At 40.7% G+C, this 14,422-nt stretch overlaps 1 protein-coding gene and 1 non-coding gene across 4 annotated transcripts in view; both read left to right on the top strand.

The window, feature by feature from the left end:
* Positions 1-14,422, top strand: part of LOC109429277 (nephrin-like) — a 506,653-nt gene that overhangs the window by 261,367 nt on the left and 230,864 nt on the right. The window lies entirely within an intron of this gene.
* Positions 12,288-12,359, top strand: Trnad-auc (transfer RNA aspartic acid (anticodon AUC)). Its single transcript has one exon. It is a non-coding gene; the product is annotated as a tRNA-Asp (tRNA).

Genomic DNA, 14,422 nt, shown 5'->3' with positions numbered 1-14,422 from the left:
GCGCCACGCTCGATACGAGATCGAACAATCATTTAAAATAAAAAATCAGAAATTTTAGTTTCGGGGTGAAATTGATCAGTCAGTGAAATGTCTTTGTAAGTGCTGAAAATAAATTGTCCATCTGAATTAACCACCCCAGAATTCGAAAAGCTTTGTAAAACTTATACACGTTTAGTAAATTCTTCATTATTTAAGTTTAAAGTTTAATAAATCTAAAGAAAACGCCTAAAAGTATGCAATTTTCATACTAAACCAGCCATTACTTAAGCAAAAGTACAATTTTTTGCATAAATATCAATATTTATAGAACTTTTTATGACGAAATCGGGTTTAGCGAACACTTGGCATCTATAAACATTTATTTGAATATTTATTCCATGTGCAATACAGCTACAGTAACAAAAGTTTAAAAGTGTCATTGAAATTCGCCAAACACGCAGTTTCGGAAAATATAAAATTTAATACAGAAATATGCGACTAATTATCTGTAAAACATGTAAACTCATCATTCAATAACCCTTGAGCCAGATGATGGTCATTCTCTACAAATTGTTTTAATTTCAAAGCTTTATTTTTGACAAGTAAAAATTGCCCTCACGTCGATCAATTTCACCCCACTGATCAATTTCACCCGAAATCACGGTATTCAACGAAGCTTGCCGACTCTAACATACACACATAACACACCCACTTGCCCAGCGGGAACCTCCTGTTTGATCTGCTCTCCGGCTGGAGCGGGAATCGAACACGCACTGCCTTTTAACACCTAAACTAGTGACACCGCTTACCACTCGGCTACGAAGCCCATTCATTGTTTCCACAAGAATATGTGAATAGGTTCATCCAGCTATTTCTTTCTTCTAAAACTAAAACTTTGTCCTTTTCAGTATTAACGTTGCGCCTATTTTGATCTTGAATGATTCTGTGCATAAATACAGAATTTCTTCATGAAGCCCTTTAAATCCAACATAAATTTTGCATTCCACAAACGAGCAGCAAAACAAAGCAAACAGTGCCCAATGAGAAAACTTCCCAACCAAAGCTGCCTCTTTTCCATAACAAAAAGAGAAAACAACATTCAAAAGTATTCCTACCTAGCAGCAAACGTGCGAAAACACTTTGCAAATGTTTTTCACCAATCCGGCAGAGCAGCAAACTTCAACCATTAGGCGCTTACCGTGGTCATCGTCGGAAATGCTTAGCATTTCATTGTTGGTTTTTCTGCAACACCTGCGACCCAGCTAAGGGGTGGGTGGGAACCGGGTCTAACAAAATAACAATTTTCAGCTCTGAGCGGAGCCCCAGCAAGCTTTAATGGGCATTAACAGTTTTCTGCGTCGCCGTTTGCACCGGCACCATTTGAGCCGACAGAAAAAAAACGATGAATATTTTTAAAAATATTCACCAAGTTTGAAAAACAACTCACCTGCCTCCTGCCTATTTGCACGCCAGACCAGACGACAAATGGCGCACGCAAATTCCATTCGAATTCCACTCACGACAAAAAACCACGCATCCAGTCTCTACCAGAAAAGCGGAGCTGCATAACTCCATGGATTGGGGAAACGGGGAGCCAAAAGTGCACCATTCTGATTCCCATCACGGAAAAGCAATTCAATGATGGGAAATCCTTGAAATGTGTTTGTGCTTTACCACCACCAACGGCCTCTCGGGCGCCGCGTGGTTCCTGGGTTTCTTTTCCCCTTTTCCGGGCCTGTTACATCACCGGGACTGACGGGGAAAACAGGCAATAACAACACAGCGTGGAATAATATTCGCACGTGCAAAACTTTTCCCCAAAAGGGGCATGGCAGCAGCTGGGCATGGTGGGAGCTGGAATCGAAAAGTTGGTTGAAATTGTTGCATCGTAGATGGATGTTTTCTTTCTTCAAGGAAAAAAGTTATGAAGAGCTCTGGGAATTTCTCCGGTAATTCCTCAGGGAATTCTTTCGGAAATTCCTCAGGAAAGTCCTTCGGGAATGCCTCTGGAATTTCTTGGAGGAATTTTCTGAGGAAATATCGGAGGAATTCCCTGAAGAATTCTCGGAGGAATTCCCGGGAGAATCCCCGGAGAAATTCCCAGAGTTATTCCCGGAAAATTCCCTGAGAAATTCTCAGAGAAATTCCCGGAGGAATTCTTAGAGAAATTTCTGGAGGAATTCCCAGAGAAATTCGGGAAGGAATTAACAGAAGAATTTTTGGAGGTATTTCCAGAGAAATTCGCTGAGGAATTCACTTAGGAATTTCTGGAGAAATTCCTTTGAAATTTCCCTAAAGAATTCCTAGAAAAATTCGTGAAAAATTCCGAGAGATATTCCCTGAGGAATTCCCGAGGAAATTACCAGAGAAATTACTGGATGAACTCTTGAGAAATTCCCAGAGGAATTTCTTGAGAAATTCCCAGAGAAATTCATTTAGAAATCCCCGACAAATTCCCGGAGGAGTTCCCTTAAATATTCCCTGAGAAGTTCCCTGAGAAGTTCCCAAGAAAATTCGCAAGAAAATCTCTGAGGAATTCCTCAGGCAATTCCTTCGAGAATTCCTCAGGGAATTCCATCTAGAATTTCTCAGGGAATTCCTTCGAGAATTCCTCAGGGAATTTCTCTAGGAATTCCTCAGGGAATTCGTCAGGAAATTTCTCCGAGGATTCCTCAAAAAATTGCGCAGGGAATTTCTCAGAGAATTCCTCAGGAAATTTATCAGCGAATTCTTCAGGAAATTCTTCAGGGGATTCCTAAGGAAATTCCTTCGGAAATCCCTCAGCGAATTCCTCCGGGAATTCCTTCCCGACATTCTCCGGGAGTTAATATGGAAAATTCTCCAGAAATTCCTCTGGAAATTCCTCTGGGATTTCTCCGGCAATTCCTTTGGATACTTCTCCTGCAGTTCCTCAGGGAATTCCTCCGAGAATCCCTCAAGGAAATTTCTCTGGGAATTCCCCTAAAAATTATCAGGAAAATCCTCAGGAAATTCCTCTGAGAGTTCCTGTGGGAATTCCTGAGGGAATTCCTGAGGGATTTGCTCAATGATTTTTTAAGCGAATTTTTCTGAGAATTTCTCAGGGAACTCCTCTGTGAATTCGTCAGAGAATACCTCCGAGGATTCATCTGTATAAATTCCCAGAGAAATTCCAATAGGAACTCCCAGAGAAATTCGTGGAGGGATTCTCAGAGGAATTCCTGGAAGGATTCTCAAGGCAATTTCTGGAGGTATTCTCAAAGGTATTCCCGGAGAAATTCTCTGAGTAATTCCCAGATAAATTCCTGCAGGACATCCCCGAGGAATTCCTGGAGGAATACCTAGAGGTATTCCCGAATGAATTCCGAGAGGAATTCCTGAAAGAATTCCCAGAGGAATTCCTAAAGGAATTTCCAGTGAAATTTCTGGAGGCATTCGCAGAAGACATTCCCAGATGAATTACCAAAGGCATTCCCAGAAAAATTCTCAGAGACATTCCCAGAGGAATTCCCTCAGGAATTCCCGATGGAATTCCGGAGGAATTTCCATAAGTATTCTCGGAAGAATTCCCTGAGAAACCATCTTAAATTCTCTGAAATATTCTCGGAGGAATTCCCAGATAAATTCCTACAGGACTTCCCGAAGGAATTCCTGGAGGAACCTCCAGAGTATTTTCTGGAAGAATTTCCAGTGGAATTCGAGGAGAAATTCCCAGAGGAATTTCTAAAGGAAATTCTCAGTAAAATTTTTGAAGGAATTTTCAGAGGAAATTCCCAGACGAATTCCCAGATTAATTCCCACAAAAATTCTCAGAGGAATTCTCTGAAGAAATCTCAGAGGAATTCTCAGAGGAATACTAAGAGGAATTCCCCGAGGAATTTTCAGGGAAATCCCCTGAGAAATTCCCAGATAAACTCCTGAATTAATGCTCTGAGAAATTCCTATAGGAATTCCTGGAGGGATTCTCAGAGGAATTCCTGGAGGTATTCTCAAAAGAATTTTCGGAGAAATTCTCTGAGTAATTCCCAGATAAACTCTGCTGGACTTCCCCGAGGAATTCCTGGAGAAATTTCCAGGAATGAATTCCGAGAGGAATTTCTGAAAGAATTCCCAGAGGAATTCCTGGAGGAATTTCCAGAGAAATTTCTGAAGGAATTCTCAGAAGACATTCCCAGATGAATTACCAGAGGAGCTCCCAGAGGAATTCTCAGAAGCATTTCCAAAGGAATTCTCTCAGGAATTCCCGGTGGAATTTTGGAGGAATTTCCAAAGGTGCTTCCGGAGGAATTCCCTTAGAAATCACCTGGGATTCTCTGTAGTATACTTGGAGGAATTCCCAGAAAAATTCCTGAAGCAATTAACAGGGAAAATTTCGAAGGTAATCCATGAGAAATTTCAAGCGAAATTCTTTGAAAAATTCCATAAATAATTCTCTAAACAATTTCCTGAGGAATCCCCTGCGGAAGAATTCCCAGAGTCATTCCCAGAGAAATTCTCGGAAAAATTCCCACAGAAATTCCAGGAGGAATTTACAGAGGAATCCACGAAGGTATTCTCTGACGAATTCCCAGAGAAATTCCCTGAGAAATTCTCAGAGAAATTTGCTTAGAAAATCCCCGCGAAATTCCCTGAAGAATTCCCAGACGAATTTCCTGAGGAATTTTCATAAGAATTTCCTGAGGAATTCTTGGAGTAATTCTCGTAGGAAATCCCTGAGGAATTGCCGGAAAAATATCCGGAGAAGGTCCCGGAGGAATTTCCGGAGGAATTCCTGCAGGAGTTCCCTAAAGAGTTCCCGGAGGAATTCCTTGGGGACTTCCCGGAAGAATTCCCTAGGAATTCCCTGAGTAATTTCCTGAGAAATTCCCTGAGGAATTCCCTGGGAAATTCCCTGAGAAATTCCCTGCGAAATTCCCTGAGGAATTCTCGGAGGAACACTCTGAGGAATTCTTGGAGGAATTTCCTGAGGAATTCCCGAAAGAATTCCTAGAGAAATTCTTTGAGGAATCCCCTGCGGAATGATCAGAGGAATTTCCAGAGTCAGCCCCAGAGAAATTCTCGGAAGAATTTCCAGAGAAATTCCTGGAGAAATTTATTCAGAGGAATCCTCGGAGTTATTCTCTGACGAATTCCCAGAGGAGATCCCTGAGAAATTCCCAGAAAAAATCGTTTAGAAAATCATTGAGGAAATCCCTCAGAGATTCCCTGAGGAAATCTCAGAGGAATTTCCCGCAGTAATTTTTGGAGGAAATTCCTGAGGAATTCCTCCGAGAATTCCCTTGGTAATTACTCAAGGATTTTCTCTAGGAATTCCTCTGGAATTCCCCAGGAATTTCCTCCAAAAATTCCTTAGAAAATTCCTCTGAGAGTTCCTCAGGGAATTCCTGAGGGGTTTCCTCAATGATTTTCTAAGCGAATTTTTCTGGGAATTCGTCAGAGAATATCTCCGAGGATTCCTCTGTCAATTCCTCCAGGACTTTCTCTGGAAATTCTTCCGAGAATTTCTCTGGGCATGATTATGGAAATTCCTCTGATCATTCCGCAGGGGATTCCTCAAAAAAATTTCTCTGGGAATTCCTTCGGAAACCTCAGGAAATTCCTCCATGAATTGCACAGAGAATTTCTCCGGGAATTTCTCATAGAATTTCTACAGGGAATTCCCCAGGGAATTCCTCAGGGAATTCCTCAGGAAAATACTCAGGGAATTCCTCCGGGAACTCTTCAGGAAACTCCTGCAGGAATTCCTCCAGAAATTCCTCCGGGACTTCCTCCGGATATTTTTTTCGGCAATTCCTCAGAGATTTCCTACGCGAATTCCTCCGGGAATTACTCCAAGAATCCTTCAGGGAATTACTTCGGGAATTTCTCCGAGAATTACGTTGGGAATTCCTCCAAGAATTCCTCAGGAAATTCCTACGAAAATTCCTAAAGGAATTCCTCTGGGAATTTGTCACAGAATACTTTCGAGGATCCCTCTGTAAATTCCTCCAGGAATTTCTCTAGGAGTTTCTCCTTGAATTTCTCTGGGATAACTCTGAAAATTCTTCAGGAAATTCCTTAGAGAATTCTTTATGGAATTTCTCTGAGAATTTCGCTGGAAATCTCTCATAGGATACCTTCGAAATTTTCTCTGTAAATTGCTTCAGGAATTTCTCTGGGAATTCCTCCGAAAATACTTCAGAGAATATCAGGTAATTCCTAAGGGAATTCAAACCTGTTCGATATAGTAGAATAAGAATATAATAGAATATATTTGGGCGCTGTACAAAGTGTAAGTGCAGCCGCCAATTGGAATCGCTCACGTAGTGCCCTAGTGGACAAAAGAGCTTAAAATAGGTTAAGTGGTTAAGGTTAAGAATAAATTCCTCTGAGAATCCTTCCAGGAATTCCTCTGGGAATTCCTGTAGGAATTTCTCTGGGAATTTATCCAGGAATTTATCTGGGAATTTCTCAGGGGATTTCTCTGGAAGAATTCCTCAGGGAATTCCTCTGGAAATTCATCAGGGAATTCCTCTGAGAATTCCTCAGGAATTCTTTAGCGAATTCCTCTTAGAATTCCTCTGAGAATTCCTCTGGATTTTTTTCTGCGAACTACTCTGGGAATTCATCCGGGTTTTTCCTCTGAGAATTCCTTCGGAAATTTCCCTGGGAATTCCTCCAGGAATTACTTTAGGAGGTTCACCTGGAATTGCATAGGGAATTCCTTCAGAAATTCCTCTGAGAGTTGCTCCAGGAATTCCTCTTTGAATTCATCCAGAAATTCCTCCGGGAAGTCCTGCAGGAATTTTTCAGGGAATTTATCAAGGAATTTATCTGGGAATATCACCTGAAATTCCACTGGGAATTGCTCTGGAAGTTCCTCCAAGAATTCCTCTGGGAAGTTCTGCAGAAATTTATCTTGAAATTCCTCAGGGAATTTATCTGGGAATTCCAGAAATTCCTCTGAAAATTCACCCAGAAATTCTCAGGAAATTCCTCCAGGAATTCTTCTAGGACTTTCTCTAAGAATTCCTCTGGGAATTTCTTTGGGAATTCATCCAGGAATTTATCTGGGAATTTCTCAGGGGATTTCTCTGAAAATTCCTCTGGGAATTCCTCAGAGAATTCCTCTGGGAATTCCTCGGGGAATTCTTCAGAGAATTCCTCTTAGAATTAATCTGAGAATTCCTTTAAGAATTCTTCTGGAAACTACTCTGGGAATTCATCTGAGAATTTTCTCTGAGAATTTCTACAAAAAAAATTCCTGGGAATTCCTCTGGGAATCCCTCCAGGAGTTCCTATAGGAATTTATCTGGGAACTCATCCAGGAATGTATCTGGGAATTTATCAGGCGTTTTCTCTAAAAATTCCTCAGGGAATTCCTCGGAGAATTCGTCACAGAATTTCTTCTGTTCTTGAGAGTTCTTGAGAGTTCTTCTGGGAACTATGCTGGGAATTCATCTGGTAATTTCCTCTGAGAATTCCTTCAAAAATTTGCCTGGGAATTCTCCAAAGATTCCTTTTTTGAATTTCTCCTAGAATTCCTATGGAAGTTCCTCCAGGAATTCCTCCGGGAGGTCCTGCATAAATTTATCTGGGAAATCCTCCGAGAAAACTTCAGAGAATCTCAGGTATTTTCTCAGGGAATTCGCCTGGGAATACCTCTGGAAATTCCTCCGGAATTCCACCGGGAATTCCTGGGGGGATTCCTCTGGGAATGCCTCTGAGAATTCCTCTGGTCATTCATCTGGGAATGTCTTCTAAGAATTCCTTTTGAAATTTCTCTGGAAATTCCTCTGGGATTTTTTTTCAGGAATTCCTCTCGGAATTCATTTGGTAATAGCTCAGGGAAATCTACGCGTAATTCCTCGGGGAAGTCCTGCAGGAATTTATCTGGGAATTAGTCAGGGAATTTCTCCGGGAAAACCTCCAGGAATTCCTCTGAAAATCCCTCCAGTAATTTCTCTGAGAATCTCTCCAGGAATTTCTCTGGGAGTTCCCATAGGAATTTCTCTGAAAATTTCTTAGGGGATTTCTCTTAAAATTCCTCAGGGAATTCCTCTGGAAATTCCTCAGGGAATACCTCGTGGAATTCCTCAGGGAATTCCTCTGAGAATTCCTCTGGAAATTCTTCTGGGAGCTATTCTGGGAATTCATCTGGGTTTTTCCTCTGAGAATTGCTCCAGGAATTTCTTTCGGAATTTCTCCATAAATTCCTCTGGGAATTTATCCGGGAATTCTTCCGAGAAGTCCTGTAGGAATTTATCTGGGAATTCCTCAAGCAAGTTTTCTGGGAATTCCTATGGAAATACCTCCTGGAATTTCTCAGAGAATTCTTCCAGGAATTCCTCTGGGACATTCTCTATGAGTTTCTGTGGAAATTTCCTGTATTTTTTCCGGAAATTCATCAGGAAATTCCTCCAGAAATTCCTCTGGAAGTTCCTCCAGGAATTCCTGCAGCAATTTATCCTGGAATTCCTTATGGAATTTCTCTGGGAATTCTTCCGATAATACCTCTGGGAATACCTTCAGGAATTCCCCTGAGAATCCCTCCAGGTATTCCTCTGGGAATTTCTCCTGGAATTTCTCAGGAAATTTATCAAGGAATTTATCTGGAAACATCTCCTGGATTTCCACTGGGGATTGCTCTGGAAGATCCTCCATAAATTCTTCTGGGAAATTTTGCAGAAATTTATCTGGGAATTCCTCAGGGAATTTATCTAGGAATACCTCCAGGAATTCCTCTGAGAACTCCCCCAAAATTATTATTATTATTTCTTTATTATAGAGATTTTCAGCCCTAGGCTGGTTCATCTCTTTCCCCCAGAAATTCGCAGGAAATTCCTCCAGGAATTTCTCTGAGAATTTATCCAGGAATTCCTCTGACAATTTTTCTTGGAATTCCGCTTAAAATTATTCTGAGATTGCTTCTGGGAATTCCTCTGAGAATTTCTCTGAGAACTACTCGGGAAATTCATCTGGGAATTTCCTCTGAGAATGCCTACAGAAATTTCTCTGGAAGTTTCTTTGGAAGTTCCTCTATGAATTCCTCTAGAAATTTCTCTGAGAATTTATCCAGGAATTCCTCTGGGAAGTCCTGCAGGAATTTATCTGGGAATTCATCAGGGAATTCCTCTGGGAATTCTTCCGGAAGAACCTCTTGGAATTCCTCCAGGAATTACTCTGCGAATTTATCTAGGAATTTATCTGGGAATTGCTCTGGGAATTCCTTAAGGAATTTCTCTAGAAATGCATCTGAAAATTCTTTTGGCCACCGTTTTCACCCGTGTATGCGACAGCCCATACCCATCAACGGCATTAGCAATTTCCGGTGTAAACATTCGACGGATTACGTGTGTCGCCTGTCTGTCTGTCTGTGCCATGTGTGTGCATGTGTGTGTACGTGTGTGTCTGAGCGAAAATTGGTGAAAAGTGGGAAACCCCATCCAACCATGATGTTCAAAAGCGTATAACAAATTTTACAATCGATAAAATTTAACGACCCTCCGAACGGAATCGATGGGCAGAGCCAGAGGCTCCCTCGGGTGATTAAAAATGCAAACCAGCTGGATTCGGGGAACTGCTAGCTCTGATGTTGGTCACAGTCACAGGTTTTCCCAAATTGATGGGATAACGGATTTGATTTCGTAGCAGCATTATGGGTTTTAGGGTTTTTTTTTTCTGGATAGGGAGGCTTAATTGTGGGAGCTCTTTTTGAACGATTCAAGGAGGAGCAGGTCGATGTGTACGGGTAATTGAATCAATGGTTCGGTAACATGGCAACCAATTTGATAGGATTACTTCTGCGGAATTGAAAGGAAATTAAAGTGATTAAATCAGGTAAAGAACTTTCTTAACTTGGATGGATAGATAAGGAAGTTTGTGAAACTGTAAATCTTTAATGAGTGTCCCAAAATTCCTGGATTCACTAGATTTTTTTTTCAGATTCTTTAGGAATTTTTTCATAAATAATTTAAAAAAAATGTCCTGAACATTTAATAAAAAAACAGGGATGTAAGCAAATTTGAATGGCACACAAAAATCACCAAAGTAAGTTCACCTTGGCAAATTTTGTCAGAGAAGATATTATTCATGATCTATTACATGTTGCAGCAGCCGCAGAGTGTGACATGTGACTGAGCTGATTATCTCCACACAAAATCTCTTGCCGGATGGTGATCTCACAAAATAACTCATAAATTATTTTATGATTTCCATCATAATTACTCTTCCATCATTTTTATCTCTCCGTAATGAGGCCTAGATGAAAAATTAGCCTCGTTAAGCGAAATGCCATCCACTCCCGTCCTTGAGAGCCATCATCCTGCAAGTACATCACACTAGCAAACCTCATATCGCGGCTCCAAAACCTGATATCCCCAAAATTAGCTCCCATCATTCATTGCCAACGTTATCCACTACCGCTCGCGTAGGCTTCACCACGCCACCCAATAAGTAGGTAGGTACCTACTTCATACGTAGTAGAGCAACCCGGCAACGACACCAGAGATAGAAGAGCTCGTCATCAACCGAACCAACATCATGCGAACGACGAGTATGATGGTACCATCTCGCCTCGCCTTGCCAGCAGAATTCGGAACCACGTCGAAACGTTTTCCATCATAAATGAAGTAGGATGTAAAATGAGATTTCCATCAAGCCACACCACACCGCAGAGTCACGGCCTCTCTCTCCGGGGACATCATCGCGCTTTCCCGGTTTGGAAAAATCCTTTTGCTGATGGTGGGAGTTGGTTTAGTGCACTCGCAGAATACACAGAATTCTCAAATAAACGAAACTTAATTTCATGGACAAGAAGTGCATTAATGTTTGAAATATCAAAACTGACATAGTAGAAATTTTACCATATTTGATGTGTATTTGAAAAATAATAAATAAATCATTTCAAAAAGCGTGTAATTATTTTTGATGGAATTTTTATTGGAATACTAGAAATAATTTCTAGCGGTTTTACTAGATTTTTATGAGGGTTTTATTGCAGCATATTTGAAGCTATCCACAAGAACCAGTATTCAATAGTAAACAGCTCTGCAATATTTATTAGCTCTGGCATTCATTATGACCACAATAAAACTAACCGAACTCTCAGCAGATGATCATCCATTTGATTAGTAACGACATCTATTGGTGGCAAAACAGAAACTAAATATGTCAACACTGACCATCTGTAACAAGATAGTAGGTGTGGAGTGGATCTGATGTGACGGTTAAGATACGTGACTTTCACGCCGAGGATCTGGGATCGAATCCCACTCCAATTCCAACAAACTCACAAAATGTGAGTTCTTCATTCGAAAGGAAAGTAAACCTGTTGGTCCCGAGACGCAAGTCGATTCATAAGGGAGGGGTTTTAGGGGTTAAACCCCTCCCATTTCCGCTGTTCCATACACTAGGCGCCCCTCCGCCTGTCGTCTTTTCTTTGCACGGGCCTGCTGAGATGAATTAGCCTCGAGCTAAAAATCACGTTGATAAAAAGCTATCATTTTAACATAAACAAACTCTCTCAGCTGCGTTTTTTATTCTAATTTGAGATAGTGTACGAAGAAATAATATTTTAATTTATTTCATTTCATAATGATAACTTACCATTTTCGAGGCGCAATAATACTTAAGTTTTCGTAAATAAATAAAATTGGCATTACAGTTTGAAAATAAACCAAACGTTATACAAAGATCATTAAATTTGTCGTGAATATTAAAATTTCCATTTCATTTGGTTCATTAAATCTGGAGCGGTTAAAAAATGACAACATTATAAAATAAGCGTTTAACAAGAATAGCTCTTATTTCAAACAACTCTATTAGCTACAGCTGAGGAAATTCCAGGAGAAATCTCTGGTGGAACTAATAAACAAAATCCTGGAAGAATTTCTGGGGATATCTTGGGGGAAATACTGCGAAATTCTTGAAAAAAAATCTGAAAAAAACCTTTGAGAAATGCATTATGGAATCTGTGGAAATATACTTTGAAAATTTATGCAAGAGAAAATGAATTTATTGCCATTTTCCGGCTATACCAGTCAGCCACCCAGCTAACACGAAGTCTTATATGATGTTATACAGGATGCTAAAGTGGCGGCCATATGCGTACATGCTTCCATTCAATCGTGTGTAAAGTGTACGCATATCGCCTCCACTTTTGCATCCTATGCATCATCATATGCGATCGTGTGTCGACTGGGCAGTATACCTCAAATAGACGTAAAACATGAAGTATTTGAAGCCAACAAACCGAACAAGCAGAAGGACAGATAAAGTTGTGAAAGACGGACCCGGTAAGGGTGGTGCTTTGTACCCAGTTTGAATTTCTTTCAAGCAGAATCATAACTTGTTTGTGGCTTAGTTGGTTGAAGCGCCGGACTATCGATACGGAGTCGTGGGTTCGATTCCCACCAAAACAAGTGGTAATTTTTGAAAAACTTATCTTTCATTTTGTCAACAAAACTTACTTTGCCTTAAAATAGCTCAGGTTTTTACGTCTCATGCAAGAGTTCTGGAGCAATAATTAAAAAAAATCTACGGGAACCCTAACGGATTATTGTAGAAATATAGTTATGCAACGGATCGCCACATTTATGCTGAGTACAAGGGTCCAAAGTACGAACAGCAACCACGCCACCATCAACGTCATCGATCACGCTACCGCGGTGCACCGTTGTCGCCAAGCCACCGTCAGCATTTCCCGAGGAGCCCGACTACGCCGGCCGAATAATGCAGAGTGGACAAGTTTAGGTATTAAATAGGGTTCGATCTTCAATCGAACGAGTTAGTCTTTGCTTGCAGTACTTCGAGTTAAGTTTTATTTTTAATCAATTAGTGTCAGTGTAGTGAGTGCATGTAATTAAGTTAGGATTTGTGAATAAAGTTATTTTTTTTATAAAAACCCGGTCTTCTGACCTAGAATTGGCGCAGCCGTCCGGAGTCGGCTGAGTGGACATTTGCGAAAACAGTGGAAAAATCGTGAACTATCAAACACGATTCAAGTGATCCCGCCGAGATTACGTGTGAAATCAGTGATCGACGCATCTTAGACAAGCAGACGGTACCGTCGTCGAGGAGTCGAGGATCCCCCCGTGAATACCACCTGGAGTACCAGCAGCGTCAGCCCGGCCTACGTGACACGACAGCAACAAAACCGTGAGTAATTTTAATTTTCTTTCCTCTCAATTGCGAGTCAGCGCGAATTGTCTGCACACTACCAGATAGGTGCAACAAAGAGTGTGTGATTGAATTAAAGGGATTGAGATCACTTGCGTCCCTATAGTTTCAGTTCTATTCCATTGCGAATCAACGCATATCGACGCTGTGCACTACCAGATAGGTGCAGCGAAGAGCGGGCAGTTGAATTGGAATTTAAACTTTAGGTAGGGAAGCGAATCAACACCACACCGGTGGGCTTCCGCGAAGCGAATCAACACTTTTAGTGTGCTTCATTGATAAAAATCGCACTACCAGATAGACGGTTTTTATCCCTCTTCCGTAATCATAAAAACTCAAGTTGAATGACTGGCATTTTAGGCTGTTTTAAATGCCAAAAGCCAATAAGTCAAACGCCCTGAGAAAAACCAGGAGATTGCTAAAATCGGTCCAAGTTAAGTTTACCGATAGCACCTCTGAATCTGAGGCATTAAGCGAGGATAGTGCAGAATTCTCCCACATCCCAATCGATAACGTGCCAAACTTGGAGAATTTATTTTTAACCGAGCAAGAAAAATCCAACATGGATCAGCTGATGGTTCACATGAATACCTTGACCCAAGCGATCGAGGCTATGAGACACCAACAACACCAACAACAACAATCCATAGATGCATTAGCGCAGTGGTGCTCAGGCTGGAGGATACCGCGGGCCAAATTTGCAATTCGGGATCGACCTGCGTGCCACATAAAACATCGATGCACAAAAACAACAAAAAGAATAATTTTAAAGCATATTTATTAAAAATTTGAACTGTTCAGAACTTGTGTAAGGGTCAAACTTTATAATCTATTGCCCTTCGTGGAGTTCAATTTAGATTAATAAGTTTGGTCGAGAAAAACATTGAACATTGAAATTCAAACAAACAATTTTAGAAGTTGCCCCTAGAATGGCCTTGAAGCCACTTCAAGAACTTGTCAAGCAGCTTTTACAAGAATTTATTTTGAATCGCTCCAAAAAGGTTTGCTGGATTTTCTCCTGAAATTTCTTGTGGAGTTGCTCCAGAAGGTTTTCGAAAAATTTCTTGAAGTTTCTTTTAGTTTTTCTAGAATTCTCTTGGAACACCTCCAAGAACTCCTCTTAGATTTGCCTTTGGAACTGCCCTGAAGTTACTTCAGGTATTCCTTATTAATTATTCCGGATTTTTCCGAAAATTTACCAGGAGTTTCTTGAACTTTTCAGTAAATTCTTACCATGAGTCTCTTCTAAAGTTGATGATATACTTCATCATTAAATTTCGTCAAAAAATAGATTTTTAACAATTGT

Source organism: Aedes albopictus, chromosome 2, assembly GCF_035046485.1.
Source record: "Aedes albopictus strain Foshan chromosome 2, AalbF5, whole genome shotgun sequence".
Taxonomy (NCBI): Eukaryota; Metazoa; Arthropoda; class Insecta; order Diptera; family Culicidae; genus Aedes; species Aedes albopictus.
The sequence above is the reverse complement of the archived record's forward strand: the minus strand, read 5'-3'. Positions and strand labels throughout refer to the sequence as shown.